General features: G+C 48.3%; 1 protein-coding gene across 4 annotated transcripts in view; it reads left to right on the top strand.

Moving 5' to 3' along the window:
* The first annotated feature begins 3000 nt into the window (after positions 1–3000).
* The window catches only part of CEP350 (centrosomal protein 350), an 89848-nt gene continuing 79602 nt past the window's right edge, over positions 3001–13246 (top strand). For all 4 annotated transcript variants that reach the window (XM_055119862.1, XM_055119865.1, XM_055119864.1 and 1 more), the window contains exon 1: positions 3001–3155. The gene's annotated coding sequence lies outside the window, so the exon portion shown is untranslated. The remainder of the gene's footprint in view (positions 3156–13246) is intronic.

The following is a 13246-nucleotide window of genomic DNA, read 5'->3' on the forward strand; positions in this document are numbered from 1 at the left end:
TTAAAGGAGTCTCCGACTTGGCTCCAAGATCCAGTTATCTACAAACAATGCAGTATCAAAGCCCAAATAATCTGTTGAGAATACATGAAAAACTATTATTGTGGGGTTTACTAGTTCAGGAGGTGCTTTATTGAATGCGTGTGCACCTGGTACCTTGGGACTATTGGCAGACTCACAAATCTTGCCTCAACTTCCCTATCCGATTCTAGACACTCATTACTCTCCTGACATCAGCAAAGAGTGAATTTTATTCTTCTCTTCTCTTCTCTTCTCTTCTCTTCTCTTCTCTTCTCTTCTCTTCTCTTCTCTTCTCTTCTCTTCTCTTCTCTTCTTTTTTGCTTTGTGTGGGTCACAGCCAGAGATGCTCAGGGGTTCCTCCTGGCTCTGCACTCAGGAATTACTCCTAGTGGTGCTCGGGGGACCCTATGGGATGCTGCAGATTGAATCCGGGTCAGCCGCGTGCCAGGCAAACGCCCTCCCCACCGTACTATCGCTCCGGCCCCAAGAGTGAACTTTCAAAGAGTGAAAAGCAGAATCCTGGAGTGAACTAGTGCATGGACAGTGAGTGTTAATCGTTGTTTGAAGGAGTTTGATGTGGCTTGTGATATTTGAGAAGCAAAGAGCAGCAGAAGGCACAAGAGGTGACAATCATGGACAGGCTGATATGTAAGTAATTTTGGGGGCTTTCCCTGTTGACAGGATGTGGAGGGGTGGAAAACGCACTAGTTTTGTTTTGTTTTGTTTTTTGTGGTAATGGACTGGAACTATAGCACAGCGGGTAGGTGTTTGCTTTGCACACAGCCAACCTGGGTTCAATTACTCTGTCCCTCTCAGAGAGTCCGGCAAGCTACTGAGGGTATCCTGCCCGCATGGCAGAGCCTGGCAAGCTCACTGTGGCATATTCGATATGCCAAAAACAGTAACAAGTCTCACGATGGAGATGTTACTAGTGCCCACTCAAGTAAATCGATGAACAGTGATCTGTGGTAAAGGAGCACCCAACACTCTTTTATTGACAGTAGAACATTGGGCTTACTACTTTGCCTTTTCAGAACCCATTTTCTCTTTTTCAAACTGAGAATAGGATACGTAGTTAATAAGGCAGTAGAATATATTCAGTGAAAAGACCTATGAAAAACATTGATCCATAGCTTCCTGTAAAAAGAATATGGAAAATCTAAATAATCTTTTCTTATGCTTTTTTTTTTTTTTTGCTTTTTGGGTTACACCCAGTGATGCACAGGGGTTACTCCTGGCTCATGCACTCAGGAATTACTCCTGGTGGTGCCTGGGGACCATATGGGATGCTGGGAATCAAACCTGGGTCGGCCAGGTGCAAGGCAAACAAACACCCTACCGCTGGCTATGGCTCCAGCCTCTCTTATGCTATTTTTCTTGCTGCTTATTCCACCATTGAGATATCCACATTTCCTGTCCTCAATACAGCCTCCCGGAGACAGCATATGTACCTGGTACATAGCTATAAAATATGTGAATGGGGGTCCAGGCGATCGTACAGTAAGGAGGGCATTTACCTTACACATGGCCTATCAGGATTTGATCCCCGCATTCCATAGGGTCCCTGGAACCCCCCTAAGAATAATTCCTGTGGGGGCTGGAGTGATAGCACAGCGGGGAGGGCGTTTGCCTTGCACGCAGCCGACCCAGGTTTGATTCCCAGCATCCCATAGAGTCCCCTGAGCACTGCCAGGAGTAATTCCTAAATGCAAAGCCAGGAATCAGCCCTGAGCTTGCCAGATATGACCCAAAAAAAGAAAGAAAGAAAAAAAGAGTAATTCCTGAGTGCAGAGCCAGGAGTAACCCTGGAGCATCGAGGGGTGTCACTGGAAACAAACAAACAAAAACCATTATTGGGGAACCATTATTGGTCCTGTAGATCTGGTGGACTCACAAGTATGTACTGAGCACAATAAATAACTTAGTGACTCTGTGAAGCCCTGGTGGGGTATAAAGAAATTACAGTATCCACCAGACACTGAAAAAAAAAAAAAAGAGAAAGAAAGAAACAAATCTGAGTAAATAAATAGCCGTTGGGAGTGCAGAAGGTGGAAGTAAGTGATGCGCTGGGAAGTCGGGTGCGGTGACCACGGGCTGGAGGGGGGAGTTATTTTCAGAGATGCAAGATGCAGGCAAGCAGTCTTGACAGAAGACAGAATTCACCCTGCAGAGACTGGGGGGAAAGCTGGAGGGAAGCACGGATGTCTCAAAGGACGGTGGGATTCATGCAAATTCTCCTGGGAGGGGGAACTGCGTTTGCTTTGCCCTCTGATGCGCACAGGCTGAATACTGTAATATAACCCCAGTGTGTGTGTGTGTGGGGGAAACCAAAACAACCCGCCCCCACCTCCAAAAAAAAAAAAAAAAACCCAGCTAAGAACGGGTAACTGCGGTAGCCGCAGAGCCGCAATAACTCCGGAGCTGACTAGGGCAAATGCAATTTTCTTTGCACGCCCAAGGGTGAAAGAGACACGGTGAAGCCGAAGGCGCTGCAATTCCCAGACTTCAAGTTCATCCTTGTCAGAGCCCCCCCGCCCCCAGTTCCTTTCCTCTGGCGTGGGGGGTGAAATGCGTATCGGGGCGGCCCAATTAGCGTTAGAGGGGGTGGGGGCAGGGGGAGGTCTCCTCTGCGGATCTTTCCTCCGCCGCCTCCTCCCGGAGGAAACCCCGCCACTCCCAACATGGCGCCCCGGAGGCGGGTCGAGCCCGCCCTCCCCTCCACACTCAACATGGCCTCGCGCGGAGGCCGCATTCTCGTGGCCGCGGCTCGCGGCTGTTCTCGCGAGAGCTGTCCGGGCCCGGTCGGCTCCCGCCCTGCCCCGCGCCGCCACCGCCGCCGCCTCAGCCGCTGCCGCCGGCGCCGCTCCTCCTCCGTGTCAGTTGTTGGGCTGTAATGGCGACCGCGCCGCCGCGGCCGGAGTGACTCCCGGGCGAGGGCGAGCGGCGCCGGCGGGGACCGCGGAGAGGGCCGGGGCGGGCCGGGGCGGGCCGGGGGGCGGCGGCGGGGCGTCGCGCGGAGCCCGGAGCCGGCGGGGAGGCCCGGCCGGGCAGCCGTGGGGCCGGCGGCGCCCGCACCCTCCGCCGCCAGGCCCCGCGGGATGCTCCGTGGGAGCCGAGGGCGGAGGCGACACTCTCAGGTGAGCCGCCGCCTCAGTCCGCCCGGGTCCCCGCTGGCGGCCCGCGGGACGCGAGACGGGGCGGGTCGCGACCCGGTGGCCGGGAGGGGACCGTGAGGGGACAGCGCTGAGGAGACCCGGGCCCGGGGCGACGTGTCGCGACCCCCACGGCTATGAGGGGACCGCGAGGGGACAGCGCGGAGGAGACCCGAGCCCGGGGCGACGTGTCGCGACCCCGCAGCTGTGAGGGGACCCTGAGGGGACCGTGAGGGGATAGCCCTGATGAGATCCGGGCTGTGAGGGGACTGAGGGGACCGTGAGGGGGGAGAGACACAGCCCTGAGGGCCGCACCTGCCCGCGCCGCCGCCCCTCACCTCTGCACCTCTGCGAAGGACGCCGCCCCTCGCGCCCCTCATTGTGGTCCCCCCATTCCCGCGGGGGGGGGGGCCGTCGGGAAATCCCTGGCTCTCCGTGGTACGGGTGACGAGTTTCTCTTCCCTTTTTTTTTGGTGCTGGGGATAAACAGCTCCAGTGTCAGGGAAAACTGATCTGCAGCTGTGTGTGGTGTGTGTGTGGGGGGGGTGTCACTCCCCCCAACGCGCCCCCCCATGCATGCATGCATGCATGCATGCACCCGCCACTTTGCGCTCTGCAAAGTTGTCAGGCTCTTTCCCCACCCGCCCCCGTTGGCATCGGCTCCCCCCAGCCGCCCCCCCCTTCACCCCTGCCCGCGCTGGCCGGTGTCACAAAACAGGGGGGCTCAGAATCCGGCGCCGTCCTCTAGGCGTTTGGCACAGGGAGGTTGCCCATCCGTGTCGATTTTACTGGGGTTCTTAGGTGCAGGGGGGGGGGGTGTTGGTGTGTGTGGAGCTGATGGGGGGGGGGAAATGAAAAACCCAAATAAACAGAGACCAGCAGGTTGTCAAGAAGAGTGATCAGTCCCCAAGGCGTCGGCCTGGGTGTTTGGTTTCCGTGCTTGTTTTGAAGGGGTGGGGGTGGGGGGGGAAAGTTGTTAACGATTTGTGTTGCCATGTTAACCAGCCCGGCTCCTGCGCTGTTGTGGCTGGGTTTCGGGGAACGGCGGTTGCAATAGGCAGAGCGGGGAGCAATCAGGAGCGGCTTTGGAGGGGAGCAGCGATGGACTGTGCAAAGCTTGCCTCCTCCCCCCTCAACCCTCCCTCCACCACTGCCCCGCTTTGAAAACATGGTTGAAAAACATTTTAAAACTAGATAGCATTGCCAGATCTGGGCTAGAAATGGGTACAAACCCAAGGGTGGGGGAATCATGACATTATTATTATTATTATTAACTAGCTTTTGGGGTGTGATGCCCAGGGGTTTTTTCCAGCTCTGTGCTCAGGAATTGCTCCTGGTGGTGCTCTGGGGACCCTATGGGATGCCTGGGATCGAAACCCAGGTTGGCCACGTGCAAGGTAAAAATGCACTCCTGGCTGTCCTATTGCTCCAGCCCGAATCATGACTTTTAGTGGGCTAAACGGACCAGCTTCTAATAAACTCCCCTGGAGCCATCAAACTGTCATGGCATGGAAGATACTTTGTTTTTGTTTTTGTTTTTTCTTTTTGGGTAACACCCGGGGATGCACAGGGGTTATTCCTGGCTCTGCACTTAGGAATGACTCCCGGCGGTGCTCAGGGGACCCTATGGGATGCTGGGAATTGAACCCAGGTCGGCTGCGTTCAAGGCAAACACTCTACCCGCTGTGCTATAGCTCCAGCCCCATGGAAGATACTTTGATTAGACAATAAACATCAAGTTTGAATACATTGTATGTATAGAGAAACACTTGTGTGTATCATCTTTTCTTAGAGCTGGACTTTTGGTTTTTTTTTGTCATCACGATCAGTTTTGTGGCCTGATTAGTTTCACAGGTATGTGGACTTCTCTGATTGTCTGAGATGCCTGGGTGTGTATAACGTGTGTCCTTAATACTCTGATAGCCTTAGAAAGTAGGAAGTTTGGAGGTTTGTTTTTTCTCCACGTGCTGCTGATCACCAGCCTTTGGAGCATCTTGGGGCATTCCTGCTATGTCAAGGATTGAGGAAAGATGGAGTTCCCCACAACCAGTCTTGTGGCTGGGGAAATTGCTGCAAGTTACAGTGGGAGTGGAGAAGGGCCCATTTAAAATGACTGACATTAAAAAAAATGGAGTTTGGGGGCCACACCTGACTGCACTCCAGAATTACTCCTGGTGGGGATCAGGGGACCCTGTGGGATGCCGGGGGTCAAACCGGGGTTGGCTGCATGTAAGGCAGACGCCTTGTTAGGGAAGTGTGCTTTCAGTCTTCAGAGCACTCTCACCCTCTTAGTTGGAGTGACTCAGTAGACCAGGAAGTTGACTACTTCTGTGAATGTTTTTTTTTTTGCTTTTTGGGTCACACCTGGTGATGCACAGGGGTTCCTCCTAGCTCTGCTCTCAGGAATCACCCCTGGCGGTGCTCAGGGGACCATATGGGATGCTGGGAATCGAACTTGGGTTGGCTGCATGCAAGGCAAATGCCCTCCCCGCTGTGCTCTCACTCCAGCCCCGTGAATGTTTTCTTTCTACAAATGATCCTCAGAGACTCCCAAACGTGTTAGGTCTGCTGCCTCCTTTTCTGAAAACCAAAAATAAAGCCAAGCAAATCACTTGGCAAGCCCCTTGGGGAACCACCCCCCAAATTCTAGGGATAGGGAAGCCCTTTCTGGGGAAAATTTGCTCTAGAGGTTTTTTTATTTGGGTGGGAGGGGAGTGTTTCAAATTATTTTTATTACATAATTTATTTTTTTATTGAAGGGTGATTGACATGTAACAGTTTCATAATTATTAAAATATAATTTTTACATTGATACAAAGATCAATATATTGATAAAAAGATCACCACAAATCTAGATAGCATCTTAGAAGTAGTTTAATTTATTCACTGGGTTTTTGGGCCGCACCCAGTGGTGCTGGGGGGCTATTCCTGTCTGTGCTGGGGGGACCATGTGGTGCTGGGGATTGAGCTGAAGCTGGCATCATGCAAAGCAAGTGCCTTAACCTCCGCACAACCCCCAGCTCTGTTTTAATTGACTATTAATAGGGCTACTTCCGGCATATGGCACTTTTAAATCTAAAAGGAAAAAATTCTATTTTAGTTTTTTTTGACATGCCACTTGTCCCTTATACTAATGCTCACTAGATTTTTAAAAACACTAGTATTTTTCAGAGCATTTTAAAAATTATTGGCAGGCCTGAGTTATTGGATTGCTTCACTCTGTGGGGAAGGGGGATTTGGGCTGTACCCGTGGCTACCTTCAGGGCTCTTCCTGTCTCTGTGCTCAGGAGAGACCCCTGACCTCATATATGGGACCATATGAGGTGCTAGGGATGGAATCTGGCTTGGCTGCAAGCAAGCCAAGTGTCTTAACCCTGTACTGTTTCCTCTGGCCTATTGCTTTATTTCTAGATGCACTTTTATCTTGAACAGAGTTCCTGCAAAGTTGTCGTTAATTTGTTATTATTTCATTTTGGTACTCAGTTCTGCTCTCTTTGGTACTTTGAATCGTGTATCTTGCTTATGGAAAAGATTCAGACCAACCGTGTGGTCAGGGGCAAGACTGAAAAGGAAATCTTGGTGATTTTACTGTATGGACCACTGACGGCTTAAAAAGTTAACGCAGCCTTAATACGTGTGATTGCTATTTTTGTAGCTTGGGGCGAATTGTGAAATAATTTTCTTCAGTTTTTTTCCGCTCCGGCACCATTTTTTTTATGTCTCTATCTAGTAGTCCAGAGTAATCATCATAGGATTGAGGTTTTTTTCCCCTGCACTAATTTTGTTCATTTTGTTTGGAGGTACACCTGGCGATGCTCCTGCCTCTGTGCTCAGGGATCACTCCTGGCAGTGCCCCAGGACTTGTGCAGAGGCGGCCGATCAGGGTTCAGTGGGGATTGAACCCGGGTTGGCCACCTCTGCACTGATTTTCAGTACTTTCTCTTAAGCCTAACCTCTTCACTGGTGGTTATTTAGGTTACTTACATGCCTTGTCTATCTATCCTGGAGGTTCTATGGTGTCAGAGAGCCCCTCTTAACTACTGTGCGCCTGGCTCTGAGCACAGAATATAATAGTCAATAAACATTGAATAAATTGATTGTTCTCAGTTATCATGTTTTAAAAAAAACAGTGAAATATTGGTTCTTGATTTGTAGGCACACCTCAGCTCTTAAGACTGCTCTCCAAAAAAAAAAAAAAAGACTGCTCTCCAGAGGTACATTCAGATTCTCTGGAGCAGGGAAGTGGCATTTTGGGATTAGAAAGCCACTGAGAAAAACCTACAAGTGGATGCTAGAGACTTGTTTTAATGATTTGCCTAGGTGTTCTGCCAATAATTATTGTGATTTAAAGAAAATAGGAGCTTTAAGACACTGACTTGTTATACTAGTACTGTAATTACAGGCCTGTAATAACTGTAAGTCACTTCTTAATTACACCATTGGGAATTTGAAGTCTTGAAGGTCAGCTAGTCCAATTCCCACATTTTTTTTTATTAAAACATAATATACACATATATATGTAAACAATATCATATGGGGGAAATAGCTTGTTCATAGTTGTTTTCATAACTGGAAGAAGAATCCACTATACGGCTGCTGGGTTCGCATTTGTTTAATGTGTAAGATTATTATCAAATCAGATGATAATTGAGAACAACCTGGCAATCTATTCGGCATCAGTGTTAATTACAAACTTGGGACATTGAGATAATACTGGGATTAAGGCACCTACCTTGCATTCGACCCTGGTTTGAATCTCCGTCTCTGCCGCCATATATGGTCCCCAGATACAGAACCAGGAATAACCCCTCTGTACCTCTAGGTGTGGGCCCCCCCAAACAAAAAACCCAAAACAAGATTTCTCCATGAATCACACTCTCCTTGGTGCCCTTGGCACTGTCTCAGACAGACGAGAGACCGACTGTGACAGGGACTAGAACTGTGTTTTGGAAGGAACTTTAAATGTAATGCTCAAAATTAAAAATGTATTTTCCTTGGTGGGCATTTCGTTGTTAGTAACTGATGTAAATTTTATCATTGATCAGTAACCAAGAAAGTCCTAAGTGTCTGTTAGTGGCTCTGAGTGCAGAGCCAGGAGTAACCCTTGAGCATCACTGGATGTGACCCCGAAAAAGCTCCCCTCCAAAAAAAACCAATCACAGTATTGTAATTCCATGAGGGATTGCACACCGTCAACAAGTTGAGAAGTATCTTTGTGGGCAGCATTCCGGAGCTGTTCCTTGCTTTTTGCTTAGGAGGGGTCTCTGGTGGTACTTGGGGACCATGAGTGGTGCTGGGATTTGAACCAGAGCTGCCTGGCTGGCAGGTGCCTTCCCCTGTACAATTTCTGCAGCCCCCGGGAAGTGCCTCTCTTGAAGAAGTGTGTCAGCTGCCCTTGGCCGTAGTGACCACCAGCGCACTTTCTGGGTTCAGTTTCTAGCCACTGCCACTCAGGTGCTGTGACCAGTTACTTAGGCTTGTTTACAGAGCAGACATCTCCTTCTCTGCTTGGAAAGCTGTTGTGAGAAATTAAATGAGTTAATGTGTAAGCCCTAAGCAAGCACCAAGTGAGTTCAGTTTTTATGTACTGACATTGGCGAAGTTCATAAGATAATATTGCGCAAAGAAAAAAAATTGTGCTACCTCACGGTATATTCAGATTTTCAAATACACATAGGCCCAAAGCGTAGTTTATTCTTATTTTTCTATAGGAAAGGGTTTGTAACAATAGGCAATTAACTATTAGCTGCCTAATATCCCTTGGGAAGTACGTAGCTTTCTGTTTGTACTTTAGATATTTGTGGTGCTTACTATCAGTCCTATTTTATCTTTTTGGAAAATACTTTACTAAAAAATTCTAATGTGGAATTTTATTCCTATTATACAGTCATATTTTCCTTTTAAAATACAGTAATTGTGATATCTGCAGTTTTCATCAGTGAATATTACATTAAATTTTTTTTTTTCTTTTTGAGTCAACTGGGCAATGCTCAGGGGTTACTCCTGCCTCTGCACTCAGGAATTACACCTATCGGTGCTCAAGGGACCATTTGGGATGCTGGGGATCGAACCTGGGTTAGTCGCGTGCAAGGTAAATGCCCTACCGGCCCCAGATACTGCATTAAATTCTTGGAAAATTAAAATTAACCTGAGAATTCTTTATAAATATTATTCTACTAGCTTTCTGACCTTATGTCTCATTTCTTATGTTTTCTTTTTTTTAACGTTTGGGCCACACCCGGCAATACTAAGGGATTATTTCCCTGCTCTGCATTTAGGAATCACTCCTGGTGGGGCTTGGACCATATGGTATGCTGGGCATCAAACCTGGGTCGGCCGCATGCAAAGCAAGCATCCTACTTGCTGTACTATCACTCCAGTTCACATTTCTTAATTTACAAATTGATCAGTACTTTTTTTTTTTTTTTTTTAATTGAACCACAACCAGAAGTGTTCAGGGGCTTCTCCCAGCTCTGTGCTTGAGGATGAAGGTACTGTCATTCCCAGTGGTGCTTGTGGGACCTTGTGGTGCAGGGGATCAAACCTGGGCCTCCTGGACGTGTTTTTGGTCCAGTAGTGATTCCTTCAACTCAGGATGTCTGACCTGTACCCACGGTCACTTGGTACCTCATAGTGAACTCATGGGCACCGTGGGGTGTTCAGACCTTTTTAGGGAGCCGTAGTATTTGACAGCTGTAGCATTTTGTGTGCTTGCATACATTTGTGGGGCACTGCTCAGACGGTTAGTTTGAAGTGGTGTGTCTGAGATTACACTTAGATTCCTTCTGGGGATTGTAAGTCTTTAAGAAGCAAGACTCGGGGGGTGCGGTGCCCAGCAAGCACGGCGCACCAGGTAGTGTGCGAGAGAATGTGAGAATGGCAGCGGCCAGGTGACTGCAGGGTTTGAGAAGCTGTCAGAAGGTGCGCAGACACTGGTGAGAGACAACTGTGGCTACTTAGTGAGAGGACAGATTTCTTTTCTGTGATGCCAGGGCCTGAGGCCAGTTAGCTTTGTTGCTAACCTCTTCTCTGGCCGTGACAAAGTTGCTTTTTTTTTTTTCCAGGCAGTCCCATTTATTTTTATTATTTTTTAAAATCTTTTTGCCTCACTTTAAAGCATGCTCCTTTATTTATTTAGCTTTTTGGGTCACACCCAGTGATGCACAGGGGTTATTCCTGGCTCTGCACTCAGGAATTACCCCTGGAGGTGCTCAGGGGACCATATGGGATGCTGGGAATTGAACCCGGATCAGCCACGTGCAAGGCAAACGCCCTACCCGCTGTGCTATCGCTCCAGCCCCAGTCCCATTTATTTTTGCATCCAGAAGATATGAAATGTCCAGGAATAAATGGAACATTGCAGGTGGAAGGCCTAGGTAGTGAACTTTTCATTAAACACACGATTAAAAGACATAGGATAAGGCGTTACAAGATGGAAAGGCTTTCCATGGACATGGGTGGGAAGATGAGTGTAACTAAAATGGCCCTTTTCCAAAATATATGGATTTAATGTGTCGCCATCAAAACCCATTGAGGTCCCAGGGAGAGCTTAGCAGCCCTGCCCTGCAAGCAGAAAGACATGACAGTTTGATCCTCGGTGCAGCCGTGGGCACGGAGCATTGTCCTGCTCCGTGTTACTGCATGTGCCTGGTATGATCCTGACTGCCACAGGAAGCCCATGCGTGTAAACACTGCAACTTAAATAGGTGAGGGAATTGTGACCCCTTGTAGTGTGAACACTGTCGCCAGCCTTGACAGGTTCAACCACAACTTGGGCATCTATCACAACATAAGGGAGCCCCAGGCCGGAGTGTGCCAGCTCAGAGCCCTGACATGTGGGCTGCAGAGAAAACATGACTGCATGTGTGAGCAGCATAAGAACTGTGTGTGTGCATGTATACATGCACAGCCAGGGACATGTGTGTGCATGTTTGCATGTGTGTGTGCGTGCATACACAGCCAGGGACCTGTGTGTGTGTTCATGCATGTGCATGTGGGTATCTATGTGCGCTTATGTGTGATCATAACAAAACTTCAGTTACTACAGTCCTGGATGGAAGAAAAATAAAGGCTATCATGTTACTTGTACTCTAGCTTCTTAAACTGTGGGTTGTGACTGTGTATGAAACTGTGTAACTGAATTGGGGGGTGGGGAGTGGGGAGAGGTGTTCCAAAAATTGTATTCCTGGCAATTGTCTCTGTACATGCAATGGCCTAGAATTAATGAAACATCAATAATGCCATGAATTTGAGGTATTTCTGGAAGTGTTTGTGTTGCATTTCTCCAGTGAAATGTGGTCCCAGGCAGAAAAGTTGAAGAAGGGGGACTGTAGCGATAGTACAGTGGGGAGAGCACTTGTCTTGCATGTGGCTGACCAGGTTCAAGCCCCAGCATTCCTGAACATGGTCCCTGAACCATCACTCTGGCACAGCGCCAGGAGTCAGTCCTGAGCATTGCTGGGTATGGCTTAAAAAAGAAAAAAAGAAAAAAAGTTGAAGAAACCCCAACTATACCAAGCCACAGATTCGTATGGTATCAGAATAGAAAGGCATCCCTATAAATAGGATAGAATTGGAAGTCCAGACATAAGTTCGCATATATTGGTATTTATGATGAAGGACTTCAGACCATAAAATAGAGAAAGAAAAGGCTCTTTAGTAACTGATCTTCAGAACACGGGGCAGCAAAAGACTGAAACTGGATTCCTCACTGTAGCACTGTCGTCCTGTTGTTCATCAATTATCAATTTGTTTGAGCGGGCACCAGTAACATCTCCATTGTGAGACTTGTTACTGTTTTTGGCATATCAAATACACCATGTGCTGGCGTGATACTCTCAGTAGCATCCCTGGCTCTCTAAGAGGGATGGAGGAATCGAACCCATGTCAGCGTGTGCAAGGCAAACGCCCTACCCGCTGTGCTATCACTCCAGTCTGGATTTCTCACTAACAGAAATAAATCCAAAATGAATGGAAGACTCAATTTAAGACCTGAAATTGGAAAGTATGTAGAAGATAACAAAGGGGGAACATTCCTTGCCTTTAGTGTTAAAGGTGAGTCAACCCCAATAAAAGAAATAGAAGTTCAGATAAAGAACTGGGACTATATTAAAGCTTCTGGACAGAAAAAGAATAAAAAGGAACAAAAGACCTGCTGAATAGGGAAGGGTATTTGCTCATCATACACCTAAACTTATTAATATCTAAGCTATAAAGAACCTAGACAGTGTAATAAGAAGCACATAACCCAATAAAGATGGTCATTGATTCAAAGGAACACTTCTCCCAAGACACATGGATGAAAACAGTCTCATCTCCGATTATGGGGAAAATGCACATTAAGACTGCAGAGTTGGGGCTGGAGCGATAGCACAGCAGGGAGGGCGTTTGCCTTGCACGAGGCCGACCTGGGTTCGATCCCCAGCATCCCATAGGGTCCCCTGAGCACGGCCAGGAGTAATTCCTGAGTGCAGAGCTAGGAGTAATCCCTATGCATTGCTGGGTGTGACCCAAAAAAAAGACCACCTGGGGATAGTCACCACTTCTGAGAATGGCTCTCACCCAAAGTGGCAGTAACCGGTGTTGGCGAGAGGGTGGGGGAAAAATGCACTTGGAAACATGCCTTAGTGCAGCCATTTGGGGAAAGTGGACTTCCTCAAACAACAAAAAAGCTCCCACGTGATCCAGAAACCCCACTTTGGGGCACCTACGGGAGACAGAAAATCATTGACACAAAAAGTTGTGCCCACCACATTGTTGCAGAGTCATTTGCAGGAGCTAAAATATTGAGACAGTCACAGTGCCCAAGGGGACATGATTGGACAAAGAAGATACGGCCCTTTCTAGGGTGGCACACTGTTCAGTTATGAGCAATGAAAACTGCCACTCAGGGCCATAGAGTTGGTATAGTGGGCAGGGCATTTGCCTTGCAGGTGCCTTGCTGGAGCCCTGGATGGTTGTCCAGGCACTGCCAAGGAGTAATCCCTGAATACAGAGACGAGTAAGCTCTGAGCACTGCTGGGTATGGCCCTAAAACCAAAACAAAGAACATTTGCCGCTTGCAGCAAAGGGGAGGG

Source organism: Sorex araneus, chromosome X (assembly GCF_027595985.1).
Source record: "Sorex araneus isolate mSorAra2 chromosome X, mSorAra2.pri, whole genome shotgun sequence".
Lineage (NCBI taxonomy): Eukaryota > Metazoa > Chordata > Mammalia > Eulipotyphla > Soricidae > Sorex > Sorex araneus.